General features: G+C 38.4%; 1 protein-coding gene and 1 long non-coding RNA gene across 5 annotated transcripts in view; one reads left to right on the top strand and one right to left on the bottom strand.

The window, feature by feature from the left end:
- The window catches only part of LOC117153916 (TWiK family of potassium channels protein 18), a 292,636-nt gene that overhangs the window by 47,137 nt on the left and 232,019 nt on the right, over nt 1-13,480 (bottom strand). The gene's annotated exons all lie outside the window — the stretch shown is intronic.
- Nucleotides 1-13,480, top strand: part of LOC143302459 (uncharacterized) — a 96,951-nt gene that overhangs the window by 47,744 nt on the left and 35,727 nt on the right. The window contains exon 3 of one of the 4 annotated variants that reach the window (XR_013057989.1): nt 6,901-7,436. The exons of the other annotated variants lie outside the window; for them this stretch is intronic. This is a non-coding gene — a long non-coding RNA (uncharacterized LOC143302459). Of the gene's footprint in view, nt 1-6,900; nt 7,437-13,480 lie in introns of those variants that run through there. 4 annotated transcript variants of the gene reach the window in all.

The raw sequence follows: 13,480 nt of genomic DNA, 5'->3' as shown, positions 1-13,480 counted from the left end.
TTTTAATTCCATAAAAACGAAAGATACCTCCATCGGAGGCTAATATCAGACGGTTGAGTAAACGGAACGAAAATTATTCAGACTCGGTGCTTGCCGTTTATCTCACTTAGGTGAACAATATCCGAAGCAAGTGGTGCTCTTTGAGTTGCTGGTGGCGTGAGATTGGCGTTCTTAGCGAGGTGCCGACAAGCAGCGAGAGATATTTCGTCGATACGTTTCGATGTTTCGCGGCCACGCCGAAACAACGCGACAGGAAACGAGAGTGAGAAACAGAAGGAACGAGAACGAAGGTGGATCTCGTTTTAATTCCAGGGGCTGACTGCCTCTTGCATATTCAGAAGTTTTGCGCCGAATGCCAGGCCGTTGTTATGCTAAGACCGTGAAGGCGGCCTGGTCGGCTCTTAGCATATTTCGACGATATTTCCGGCAGTATCGTATCCGTAGGACTTTCGGTGGTACTGTTGCTTACCGAATCTCACCTTGGAAGTTTCCTTCTCCTCTCAGTTTCACGCGCATTTGCATTATCAGCTTCAATTGCTACTCCTTTTCTTCCCTTTCAACCATTTGACCACGGCTACCACTTGAGGCGAAATTGATCGAAACGTTGGACGTAAACGATAGCGGTATTTTGAAATTGCTCCGATATCGACATCGAATCGAATTTTTAACCGGAACGTATGAAACATAATGATGAAATTCTTTCCAATTTGTCATATATTTTATACTCGCGAGAGAAGCAAACATTTTACAAAAAAAAAAAAAAAAAAAAAATGGAAAAGTAAAAATTTGTATAGTTGTAATTTTGCGTAAAATCGAACTGAAAGCTCCTGGTGTAAAAAAACATGCCTGGTGCAATTCAATTAAAAGATCGATATTTTTTATACATTTTTGAAGTTACAGTCGAGGAATGTTTGTTTATTGTTAATTCTTCGCTTCTTGCCATACCTGGGATGAAACGACGTTATTTCTCCTCCGTTATATTTAAACTGAAACGTCGAATACGTCTGAATCACTCGAGTTTCATATTTATCTCTAACAAATAACCAACACTTCGAAAAATCTATAGAAACTATTAGAATGGGAACGCATATTTCGATCGTTCGAACATTTTAACGTTGAACGGACACGCTTATCGACAACACGTAATCTGCAGGATCCACTTTTATCCACTTTGAATTATTGCTTTTTTATTTGTCTTAATCAACGCTAACTATTCTTTCTATCGACGTCTATCAACGAAATTTTTTACATTTTCTTACGTTTATGAATCCTCGAGACAAGATCGGAGAATAAAATTGGATTAAAGATATTTGGAATAATTCTTGTGCACGGTATACCGTACGTCTATCCTTCGAACGTATCGGTTCATTGTTTATGAATTTGTACGGCCATTGTTCGCTAATGCAGTTAAAAAAGTCAAGGGAAGGGTAGCGCCGTCTGTGCGAAACGTTAGGGGAAACTGGCCGGATTACACGGTAAAGTTTTTATGGGGAAGATTACACGAAGAAATAAAGCATTTAGATGGATGGTTAATGCGTCCGTTGGAATGCAGCTGTATCCACGAGGCTGCCTATTTTTGTAAAATATACTGTTATGGTATTACGCGGCAGTTGCTGGATTTGCTTGCAATAATTTTTATGGTATTATACAGGCTTGTGTGCCGTATAATACGGGCTATGATATTTATATCGATATCAGGAAACTTATCCTCGCGAGATTATTACGATATTTTATGGCCGTATAATTTGAGTTATTGCGTGCCCACTATATTCCGGTCTTACGTCCGCGGATTATAATGAATGATAGTTAAGTGTTCTCACGCGTACAGAAATTTTAACGAAGTTTAAATCAACCTACATATGTTGAAGTTAAAACGTATGCACAATGTTATATTTAACGTCTAACTGCAAACTACTTTTCCTTTTTCTTATAATTATCCTGTAGACTTTTACGCGTTTATTGGAAATTTAGAGGTTCGATGCACGCACAGAATGCACATAGTACGCAAAAATGTATCAAATATGCGAAATGTAGTATTTGTCATATTTAGCAGGTAAAACAAATTTCTATTCAGGTTGCAGTTTTTAAATTATATTCATAAAACTTTCTGTTTGTGATATCAATAAAAAGGAGTATTTTTCTTGGAAACGGAATCGTAATAAACAATTTCAGGATAAGTTAACTTGGAAATTTATTAGAATTAAATAGCAACGCGTTTTCGCGCCAAGCGTTGTTCCACATTCTTTCGCGAGAAGTCCATGACATTAATCAAAGACGACTATCTTCATTTTCTACTCGTTTTCCTCTCTCCGACATCGTTCAACCCTATGGCAATTTTTCTACAAAGCAATGTTCGCCTGTCCTTCCATCTGTTTTAAAGCACTTGTTTGTTCAGGAACGTTATTCCCGTAAATTGTATTTTCATGATCGTCCATCAATTACCAAAGTAACTTGAAATTTATCGTTGGATTCCTTTAAAACGAGAGTGACAAACGTTCGCGGTTTCATTCGCCGATTGAAAAACAATCGATGCTGTATTTCGATAATTTATGATGCTATTACTATTGCATTATGATGGATGTGTATACTTGCAGTTTGTTCGTTTGTAACGATGGAACGATCGTATCGTTAATCTTTAGTCCTTAATTATTGACGAGTCACGAAAATTTCGATTCAACCTTCGATTAAAGAATCGTCCTTTCATCTTTCGCATATCCTGGAATTATATCAAATAAACTCGCGATATTGCTATGTTTCATGCGTGCGCACAGCGCGAAGGCGTTCCATTAAACTTCGATTTCTTCGGCAAACAAAGTTTATTTGCACCGTGCTTACAACAACGTTCTCGTCGTGCTGTTACAACTTTACCTATTCGTGTCTTTTTAGGTGCAAACAAAAGTTGGGAACCGAAGAGAGAACGACGAGCGGAGATATACGTAAAAAGGAGCGAAAAGAGAAAAAAAGATTGGGAAAAAAGGCGAACGTGTAGGAAAGGAAGATCGAAAGAAATTTTCTTGTTCGTAGCTATCGAATAGTTGCGACAGAAGCGAGAAAAATCGCTAGGATCGCGCAAAATGCCACACGAACCGCGTACATTTTACGAGACAGAGTAGATTACAAGAAATATATTTCGAGGCCGTTCGTTTCATCTATTCTATGTAGAATTTACGAGGCGCGATCCTTTGGAAGAGGACGCGTAATCGGAAAGTTATCTACGGCTAGACACGTCGTAAAGAAAGAAGACGTTAAGGCGGCTGCGATAGAGAAGATGACGGGGGATAGGGAAGGGGAAACGAGATTAAAAAATATATCCTGCGAGGTGCACAATTCCACTCTGGCAACGATCGATCATTCGTACATATTACCATTCCCGTTGCCGAAGTATAGAAAGAGAAAGAGGAAATCCATCTTCTCGTGGCGTTTGACGTTGACGTCGACGGATATGTACTACTATCACCACGACGCTAGACGAAGATCCTGAAATACTTTGCCACCACGCGAATGGAAAATAAAAGTGTCAACGTTTTCGGAATGGTCAGCGTGTCACGGGTTTCATTATGTTTTATTACATTTATTCGCTAGCTTCTCGCGCGTCGACGTTTTCTCATATACGAGTGTCTGACTATAAAGAGCAATTTCCCCTTTGATCAATGGTCTATAGCTGTGGAGATACGCGTGGAGAATGAGAGACGATTTTACGAATGCCGGAGAAATTTTGATAGACAATCGATGTTACCTTTGGCGATTCTATCGTGAGCCAATAGTCAGCGTAGATAAAACAAATATTAATTCTAGGATTTTTCATTTAAGAGCTTTTGTTTCATCAGAGTGTACGATTCCTTTCCAGTATTCGATCGTCTATTTTTCGTACGCGTTGACAAACTTCATATTTTTACCACGAAGAGCTGGTTTTCGTGTCTTTGCTTTTACCTTTAGATCGATTCTTTCGAAAGAGCAACGTGCGGCTCATTCACTAGCTTTTATCTCACGTTCCAGGGAAGAAATTTTTGATGTTTTCGGACACAGGACGTGCCCTTTCACGAAGTACCTTTCGATCGGAAGTAAATTTCGATCTATTCATTTTTCAAGAAATCGATACATATTCTAATTCTTCGTAATTTCCTTCGTAATTTCATCGTACCGCTATATCGAGGATGATAACGCTGCAACTTGTAACACGATTAGGATATACAATTATTTTCATTAGCTGTAAGAAGAAAGAAAGCGTTTGGAATTACGCGGAACGTCTATCGGCGCACGTAAAATCGGAGATCGGTTAGAATCCGCGGTTGTATCGCTTCGTTGCAGGTGCCAGAGAAAATAGAAAATGAAAATAGCAATTTTACGGTAGCGAGGGGTGAAAGAATGGGGGAAAGGATAGTGTAGAGAACGTCTGAAGAAGCTGACGTGCCGCAATACCTGAAAGACAAGAAGCGAACCGAACAGTGCACGAAAGAAAAAGTAAGAAAAAGAATGAGCAAAGACGAGAAGGAGACAGGCGTGATTCGAATCCAACGAAACACGAAAAGAAGGAGCGAAAGACCTCTTTGCCATCTCGAGACTTCTCAACGATCCCTTCAAACTCCTTTCTCTTCCCTTTACCTACTTCGTTCCAGTTTTATCGAACTTGATTAATGCTCGCGATACGAAACAAAGGAACGAAGCAATAATAATCAAGTGTTTTAAACGTACATAATACCAATTACTTTTTATCGTTATATTTCCCTTTTCCTTCAAACAAACCACTGTTTGAAGTTATTAAACAGATACAGAGCTTTTTCGTTATTTTTATTAGATTTTTATACGCAAAACGAACTATCTCGCCTAAAATTTCGAAATAAATCTTTCCACTCTTGGAAAATCTTGGAAATTTTAGCTCGATTCCTCCTCGCTTTGTTCGTGCAAACTCGCGATTCTTTCTTAAGCACTCGATACTTCTCAATTTCCCCATCCTATTCCCTTAATTCGTAGTTTTCGTTCTTTTATAGAGCGTTGACTATTTTCCAATTCTTCGTTGCTATTGAGTTTTCCACGATACAGGCGATCCCGGGCCAAGCACCGATTTGCAATATTGAAGTGCGATCAGCCGTGTTGAGAAAAGGCATGGTTTACAGAGGCGGGCAACGGAAACAAAAGAGGTCGACAAGCTAACGTGGCCCGAAACGAAGAACGAAATTGCGATTAGTCTGCGACCTCTTCTCGTCTAGCAATCCATTAGCGAGTCGCGGAAAAGTCGAAAGTCCCGGTCGTCTTAGGACGCCTCGAGTCCTCTGATTAAAATTCGCGATACTGCCGGGTATGAAAAGCTGCCTTTGGTCTTCTCGCGAACGCGTGACTCGATCCTCGGTGGTCGACGCCGTCGACATCGTCGGCACCTCCGCTGGCGTTGCGTTCCTGGCATCGTGTTTCCATCGTCGTTCTCACAATGTCTCGCCTACTACGTCCCTTTCGTTTTCTATTCCCGCGTTCTTTCGAAGTGAAAGGCGGAAAGAAATTATACTGCCAGTGCAAAATGCTAGTGTCCCTGACAAAAAGAATGGGAGTAAAGAGGAAAAAGTGGGACGTGCTGCAGAAGAAGCTGGGATACGCGAGCCAAAAAGGTCAACAAGAATACGGCGACTACTTTGATGGCGAACAGGGTAACGAAAAAACGGAGATTACGATGACGCGAAAGTAACCACGCAAGATGATTAATGGACTTTTCCTTCGACTATCGTTTCTTCGAAGATCGTCGAGGACGAAAGGGACTGGTCACGATAAAACCTGAAATCGCGCGGATCGCAGCTATTCTATGCCCGACAAGCAACACGGCTGATTGCGACTAAAATATTTCTAGAAAATATTTTCGCGTGGAATATTTCGAGAAGAAAATGTAAGCCCTTTCTTTCTTCGTTTTGCGTTGTTGGGAGAAACAACTTATAAGAGAAAAATATTTCGGTACACATACATATGCATCACCGGGATTTTTCGAGGGTCCGAAAGTTTTGCTAGAGCCACAAGGAATTTCGCTTAAATTCGACGTACTTGGTTGGAAGGAAATTCTATCCCTGTGTCGTTAGTTCTTAAATTCATAGCCGTTGATTATAATTGAAATTCGCTTTGGAATATTTATTTCAGAGTAAAATGTTTGTTTACGCGAAATAAAGTATTTTTTGAAAATTGGATACTGTCAAACAGTTTTCAATAGAAGTGCTTGAAATTCTATGTTAGAGAACGTGCACGTGAAGTAGACACAGTGGAAAAAATACATGAATAGGTGATGCTCGAGCTTAGAGAGGATAAAATCCTGCTGGATCCGCGAAAGCTGAAGTATTTTACGCTTTGGATCCCTCGGTCACTCTGACATTCGATTTAGATTTTTCCAGCTAATAGTAATTTACTATCAACCAAATACAATATTATATTACACCCTGAAAATCGAACAACTTCGAACGTGTCCTATTTCGTCGTATCAGTTCAATTACATTAACACGTACTACACTTTTTATTAACATATTTTTTACCATAATATTAGGTGGTCCGAAAAGTTTCTTTCGTTTTACAAGGAAATAATAGACGCAGAATATTTTTTGTTTTATATTAGTTTATCGAATTATATACGAACATAATAATAGAAATATAACGAAATGGATCAATTCAATAAAACAATAGATGAACAAGAATTTCTGTTTTATATCATCAGCCCGTAAAACGAAAGAAACTTTTGGGACAACCTAATATCTACAAGTTGCTCTCTTCTGTAGTTCTCAGTTTATATCTCTTCCTATCGAAACTAACGAAATGTTACGTTCAAAAAAATAACAAAAGGGATCGCTCTGCCAGTAAAATTCGAGTAAATCGAGAACTTCGTAGGATCTATCGACAATAGCTTTTACTTCCATGAAAATATCAATCTTGCAGATAAACACGTGGTAGATCTTTGGGACTTTGTCATGCACGTGCCATTGACGAAAAGGATGAGATATTTGATCCTGAAAATTCCATTTCGAGAATCCTCGCCGATAAAGTGGACTAAGAATACGGAATAAGTGATATGCAACGAGTATCTTACGACGGGGATAAAAATCGAGTTTGATCCTCCGGATCTGTATACTTCGCCTCTTGGTCCTGGTCCAGCAGCACCGCTCAGACTATTTTCTGACTACGTAAGTCTAGACTATAAAGAGGTAATCGACGAAATATTCATACGGCTTTGTATCGACAAGTACAAACGGATGATTTCGATTTCAGAAACTTTTTACGTTATTAAATTATATATAATATGCATATTATACAGAACACTTTGAAATCTCATTATATCGTAACGAGCAAGGGATTATATCGATAAAAATTGAAAGGAATCTGTAAATGAATATAGAAGTTAAAAGTAATTTATTGACACAACTCTGCCTTTTCTCAGTGTTCCGCAAACATCTGTTTTATTTTGCAATAATTTTTACGCGACTTGTACAAATGGTTAGAAAAAGTATCGGCACACTACTGTATTTATTATATCCTTCGCAGACTAATTAATTAGGCCAAAGAATATTAAATTTCACGTAATTTCGTAGTTGTTTCTATACGATTACAAAAATTTGATGCTATGGAAATGAAATATAGAAAAATATGAAATATGAGAAATATGAAAATGAACGCTTCGTTGAAAAATAAGGTTGCATATCGATACCGTTTGTAGCCTCTGTCCGCTACCATAATCACTGGCAAGCAAAATCATACGAACGTGACACCAGCCGCGAAAACATTTAGACTCGATCATCTTATAATTGAAGAAGGTATCGATATAACATGTTGCAAAAATTGCTACACGATTCTATGTAACATGATTTGATAAGCTTAGCATGGTTTCCAGAGGAGGGTCGACTGTAAAACAGTGCGAGAAGTAACAGCGTTAAGCGTATCTTGCAATCGCTAATTACGTGATATCGAAGTCTCTCAAAATTCGAAATTGAAATGGACAAAACTTTGAAAGACGTGAATAGCACGAAACATAGCGAGTAAGATGGGAACGAAGACGTGTTTAAAGAACGAACCCGGTCTTCGTAGCCGTTTACAACGCCAGGGGCCTGTTTGCCTGACTATGCGCCTTTAATGGAATGTCAACTTCCCGCCGTCGAAATCTTTTTGTGAACCGAAAACTGGCTTTCCTTCGGGTCTCGAATAATTATGGAAAATTCTCAGTACCACGAGAAACGAAATGTTTCGCCCGGATGCATCGTGGGTGCGGCTCGTCTTGCGTACCGCGGATCGATAAAGTGTCTGAATGAGACCGTCACCGGAAATAGCACGATGAAACATTGTTTACGCTTGGCAATTGTTTCACAGGTTGATCGATCGTTGGAAATTCGAAGAGCAGGATAATTAGCGCTTTAAATGGCGCGTAAATATCGTGAGAGTAATTTTCAAAAGTAAACTTATAATTTAGATAAATGCGTGTCGTAATTCGTATCGCGAGGTAAAGTACGAGCGACTTCGCTCATTGGAATACATTGTGTACCGCGTGAATTTCTCAGAATAAAAAATTATGAATAGTTTGCGTTATGTTTGTACGCGTAATACTTTTGATTTATCATCGTGTTCTATTAACTCGCCACTTGTCAACGAACAACGTAATCATTTTCAAATGCGTCTTATTTTTTCATTCGACTTCACCGTGATACTTTTTAGCGATTCGTAAGAAATTTACCGGATCCAAACTCGTTGCAGCGGTTCCTTCAGCCGGATGAAAAATCGGGTAATTGCAGAAGTTATGGCGAAAGTAACGTGGAAGCAACGGCATAATCATACGCGCTGTGAATCGTATCAAAACTTTATTTATTAAACAGACTTATAAGTTCTCGTTATGAGACTCGCTTTGTATCGTTTCATAGGCAGCCACTCGTCGTTGGGACACGGAAAACGATCGAGTTTTTCGAGTAGAGCAGCAACCAATTAAAAAGTTCGTTACTCTGAGCGAAGACGACACCGTGGCGGCCCCCGTCAACGAAAACTTTTCCCGGGAAAAGTAGGAGTTACTTTAGCGATGGCTGCCGGCTATGCGACAAATAACACCGACTATGTTCCCGCTCAACTGTTCTCGAGGACATAATTAATTGCTACACGCAAATACAAATTGCTCTGTTTCGTTTATTCCGTTTATCCTTCCCTTTATCAACCAGCTCATGCACTTAACGCAATTTTTCGCACGAACGACGCGTACCTTTTGCCAGAACATTTAGTTTATCGTACTTTCATAATGAAATCTTTAATTTCATAAGCGTTTTAAAAGTAGTTTATCTACGCGCTGACATTTTAAGAAGATTAAAATATGGTTGAAACTCGAGAAAAACTGCATGAAACGTACAGGGTGTCTCAGGTTCTTTGCACGAGGTAGTAATAGCATATTCTACGAGTAAAGATAAGAAAAAAAAAAAAAAAAGGAAGAAAATAAATAAAGTCGTTTTAAGCGCAGGTTTGTCAAGTTTCTTGAATGCGGTCGTACGTATTACGCGAGTCCTAGCTCATCCAGAGAATGTACCGTGTCTATCTCCAACCTTTTTCATCGGCCATCAGGCGCCAGATTTCAACGTACTATCACCGAAAAGCACTCGATGCTGTTCTCGCGAACCTCGGTGAATAGCTTTTTTGTCGAACTGATTTAATCATATCCGGCACAGCAGACAGGTTTATTGGTGTTAATAATACATACACGCTGGACATTACTTCCTACGTGTAAAGCTTGCAAGTTCACTTCTGGCACCTAGAAATATTAGCTACGTACATATCAAGACCGATATTTCCAAACCCCCCAAGTAAACAGAGTACGTGTTAAGTTATGAGCTTTTGAAATGGAAAAGGAAAATATTTATCGCGTCTCGGAATAGTTGTACGCAATGGGAATAAAGGTTTTTCACAATAAACGTAACGTGATTTCCCATTTTCAATTTCACGTTACCCATGACTTGGCACGCACGATACAAACTTGTTAACTCTATGGTGCACGTGTCAAGCCTGATAGGTTTATTACTCGTCTCTCCTCGGTTATTATTTTATCGGTCTTCGTGTGGAAAATAACCGTCAAAATGCAAAGATATATATTTTTTTATTAGTATTAACTGTTCAATACATTCGAGTAAAAGGGTGTAGTTAGAGCAATGCACATTTCGTATCATAAAACAAAACGACATAGGCCTCTCAGGCTCAACGTGTGTTCTATAAGATTAAATATGTTTTATCGACGTTATACTGTATCGAAATCTCGCAGGAAGTGACGCTCGTTTCGACCATTATACTTGCGCTCGAGCAGGTCGATGCAAAATTCCACGATGCTCACAGTAATTAACTGGAAGGTATTGAAAAAGTTAGAAGAGAAAGAGACAAACTACGGCCGGACACCATTGCTGACAAGAAGTTGAGTGGTTTCCGGTACAGGAAGGTGGCGGACATGAACGAAAGTAGAGCCGATAAGTTGGAGAATTCTGGAAACGAATTAATTTCCTGTGACGTTTCCTTTTTCAGTAAATTGTTCCTAGACTACTTCCGCTTGCTTCTCTGCGATTTGCAACCGTCATGACGAAGATAGACTGGAATTTAATTCTTAAATACTTTTCCTCTTGATGCTTATGTTTGTTCGCCATGTATATGTTTGAAAATGCATATTTAAATTTACGATCTCATAGGTGTCATAGATTTGCCTGAGGTCTGTAACGTAACGAGTATTTATAACTGTATTTATAACTCTACTCTTGGGGGGTCTGGAAATTCAAAGGCGAGATAACGTGTTTATAATTAATGTGATGACTATGCAGCATTTGGGTATAGATAGTACAAACCTACGCTGCACCTTTACTCTAAGCGACCTAGTATATCGGCGCTACTTATTTATTTATTTATTTTATTGCTTCTAAATATTGCTGCCAAATGCGACTACTAAGTTGACTCTTTTCATTTGGAAAACAGGAAATAAAGATAGCGAAGTTAGGAGTTATACAAAAGATCGACAAAAGATTAAAAGATGATCTATAGCCAGAGAAAAGGATAAAAAGAAAGGAATAGGAGTTGAGAGCAGAAAGAGAAAAAAATTGAAGAGTCGTTTAAAGGAAGCTGAATGAGAAGGAAGGAAGAAAAAGAGAAAAGAGTAAATTAGAGGCAATGGAAATAAAAGAATTTACGAACTGATACAAAGGTGGTAGTCGGATGAAACGCTTGGCTAACATCAGAAAGTCATTAATGAATCTTTGACAATGTGAATCTTTAATGTTTTAAAACTGACTTCGAAGATCGGAAATTTTACATGTTTCCATTAATAACGTTTGTAGATAGTAGGTGTTAAAAATGGACACGTCGAAGCGACATTTATCAAACGTTTTTAAATGGAATAAGTTTTTAAATTTTTGTTCCGGCGATTTTGAACGCTGCGTATAGTCATTGAAATTTGTTTTATACGTGCCATGTTGGTTTACGGTATGTTGCAAATCCCGATCACGGTGGAAAAATTCGGTTTTGAAATATAAAGTCTGAAAAGGCTCGTAAACACGAATTGCGTGATTGCGAAACTAAAATTTGTTGGCGAAACAACTGGTAGACGTATTTGAAAAAAATGGTAGATATTTTTGAATTGGTCGTAGATCGGAATGAAACTGTTCTTCGTCGAAACAAACCTACGAAAACAAGCTGAGTTCGAATAGCAATGGATATCTGTAAAAGAGATGCTCGATTGAGAAATTGAATGGGAAAACAAGGCGATACGCGATAAATCGTGAAAATACGAAACTGAAACATTTATAAAAGATAAGAATTTATATTTTGCCATACCTGTATCCCATCTCCGCTTTAGATCAAAAGCTTCGATAAAAATTATTTGAACGATAAAGCGTTCTCTTTTGTTTCTGCATGATTTATGATCATCGATAATTTATTTCGCTTCATCCACCATATTGATCATTCCAAGTTTAATGTTCCACAAAACATCCTTTTTTTCTATTGCAATAGTGCAATGGTCTCGCAATTTATTGCAAGTATCCAGAATTGAATCAATTCTGTCTTCAACGATTTATCTATCATAATTAATTTAAAAAATGGATATCATATAATAAACGAAAGAAATAAATATCGCATATTATCTATATACGATTCCGAATTTCGGCCAAGTACATAGCTAATTGTACAAAAAAATCCTCTTCATTTGACCATCAAACCTATGCGTTAAATGAACAGCCATCCCAACAACGTAAAAAGGCTGAAAACAAAAAAAGAACGAGCACGTTTTCAATGACTCAATACCCAGCGACTACAAAAACGATAGTTCTCGCCGGGATTTCACGGCACAGAACCCATTCAGCTTCAATCACCTCTCGGTGCAACAAAAATCTACGCTTTTTAAAACGCGAATCATTCAGTGTGCAGGTTATACGTATTTTAAAGTCGACCGGACCCCGCCGCCCCGCCAATCTCTAAAGAACACCTTCCCTTCGCCAAATGGCATTCGAACGTTAATTCGATGCTAACGGACATCACGCTAACGATTAAACCAAACATGGTATAAATTTCATCAGGCTCGCACTACCGTTCGTAAACAACCATCGAATCGATACCGACACATATCGATGATGTTTCAACAACTGCGCGAGAAATATCGGAAGATATCGTAACTTTCGGATTACTGATATCAATTTTCAATACGAATGTTTTCCGAGCAATAGCAAACCGATACAAACATCGAGTCAATATGTATAGTTGATACTTCATGGAAGTATCGATATCTCTGTTTATTACCTAACAAAATTATCGATACTTTATGTATTGGTTTGATGCTTTACAACAGCGATTTCCAAATTTTTTCATCTCACGACACGCGTAATTTCCGTGGTAGACCAAAAGGTATATCATATTTGGTTCAAGATGACACATTCACGCCGGATAGCTATTATTATTATTGTTTGACAATCCGAGGGGAAAAGAGGTCAGTGCTCTTAACTAAATAGTCAGATATTACATGTTTGAAAAATATTTGAGCCCCGATTGAAAATCATGGCTTGATAAAATCGCAAATACTCGAATTTGATATTTCAGGACACTGATATTGATATGTGTCAGATATTGCCTCGAAAGTATGGATACTACAAAAACCTTTTCAATTGATTGACACTTCTGAACAGTAGCATATGATGCTGCACCGATAAAAGTTTTAATTACATCGCGTATTATCGAATTTTCGTCGTGAAAGAAATCGCCAATACATTAAAAAAAAAAAAAAAAAAAAAGAAGAAAAGAAGAAAATGAGAGACATATGGCTACAGGAAGAATAATTTGATAAGCTGTTCCGTATCCTACCTGATTATTGCTGCGCGTACGGTTCACTCATTTCGCGACTCTTTTATTTACTTTTCCCTCTTGTTCCTCCTGCTCCCTCTCTTTCTCTCCCCTTTTTTGCAATATCCACAAAACTCATAGACTTCCAATCTGTTTCAGTAATAACCAGAGTAAACGATCGGACGTGACGTCA

Source organism: Bombus vancouverensis, chromosome 3, assembly GCF_051014615.1.
Source record: "Bombus vancouverensis nearcticus chromosome 3, iyBomVanc1_principal, whole genome shotgun sequence".
In the NCBI taxonomy this organism is placed as follows: domain Eukaryota; kingdom Metazoa; phylum Arthropoda; class Insecta; order Hymenoptera; family Apidae; genus Bombus; species Bombus vancouverensis.
This window is presented reverse-complemented; position numbering and strand designations above follow the sequence as displayed.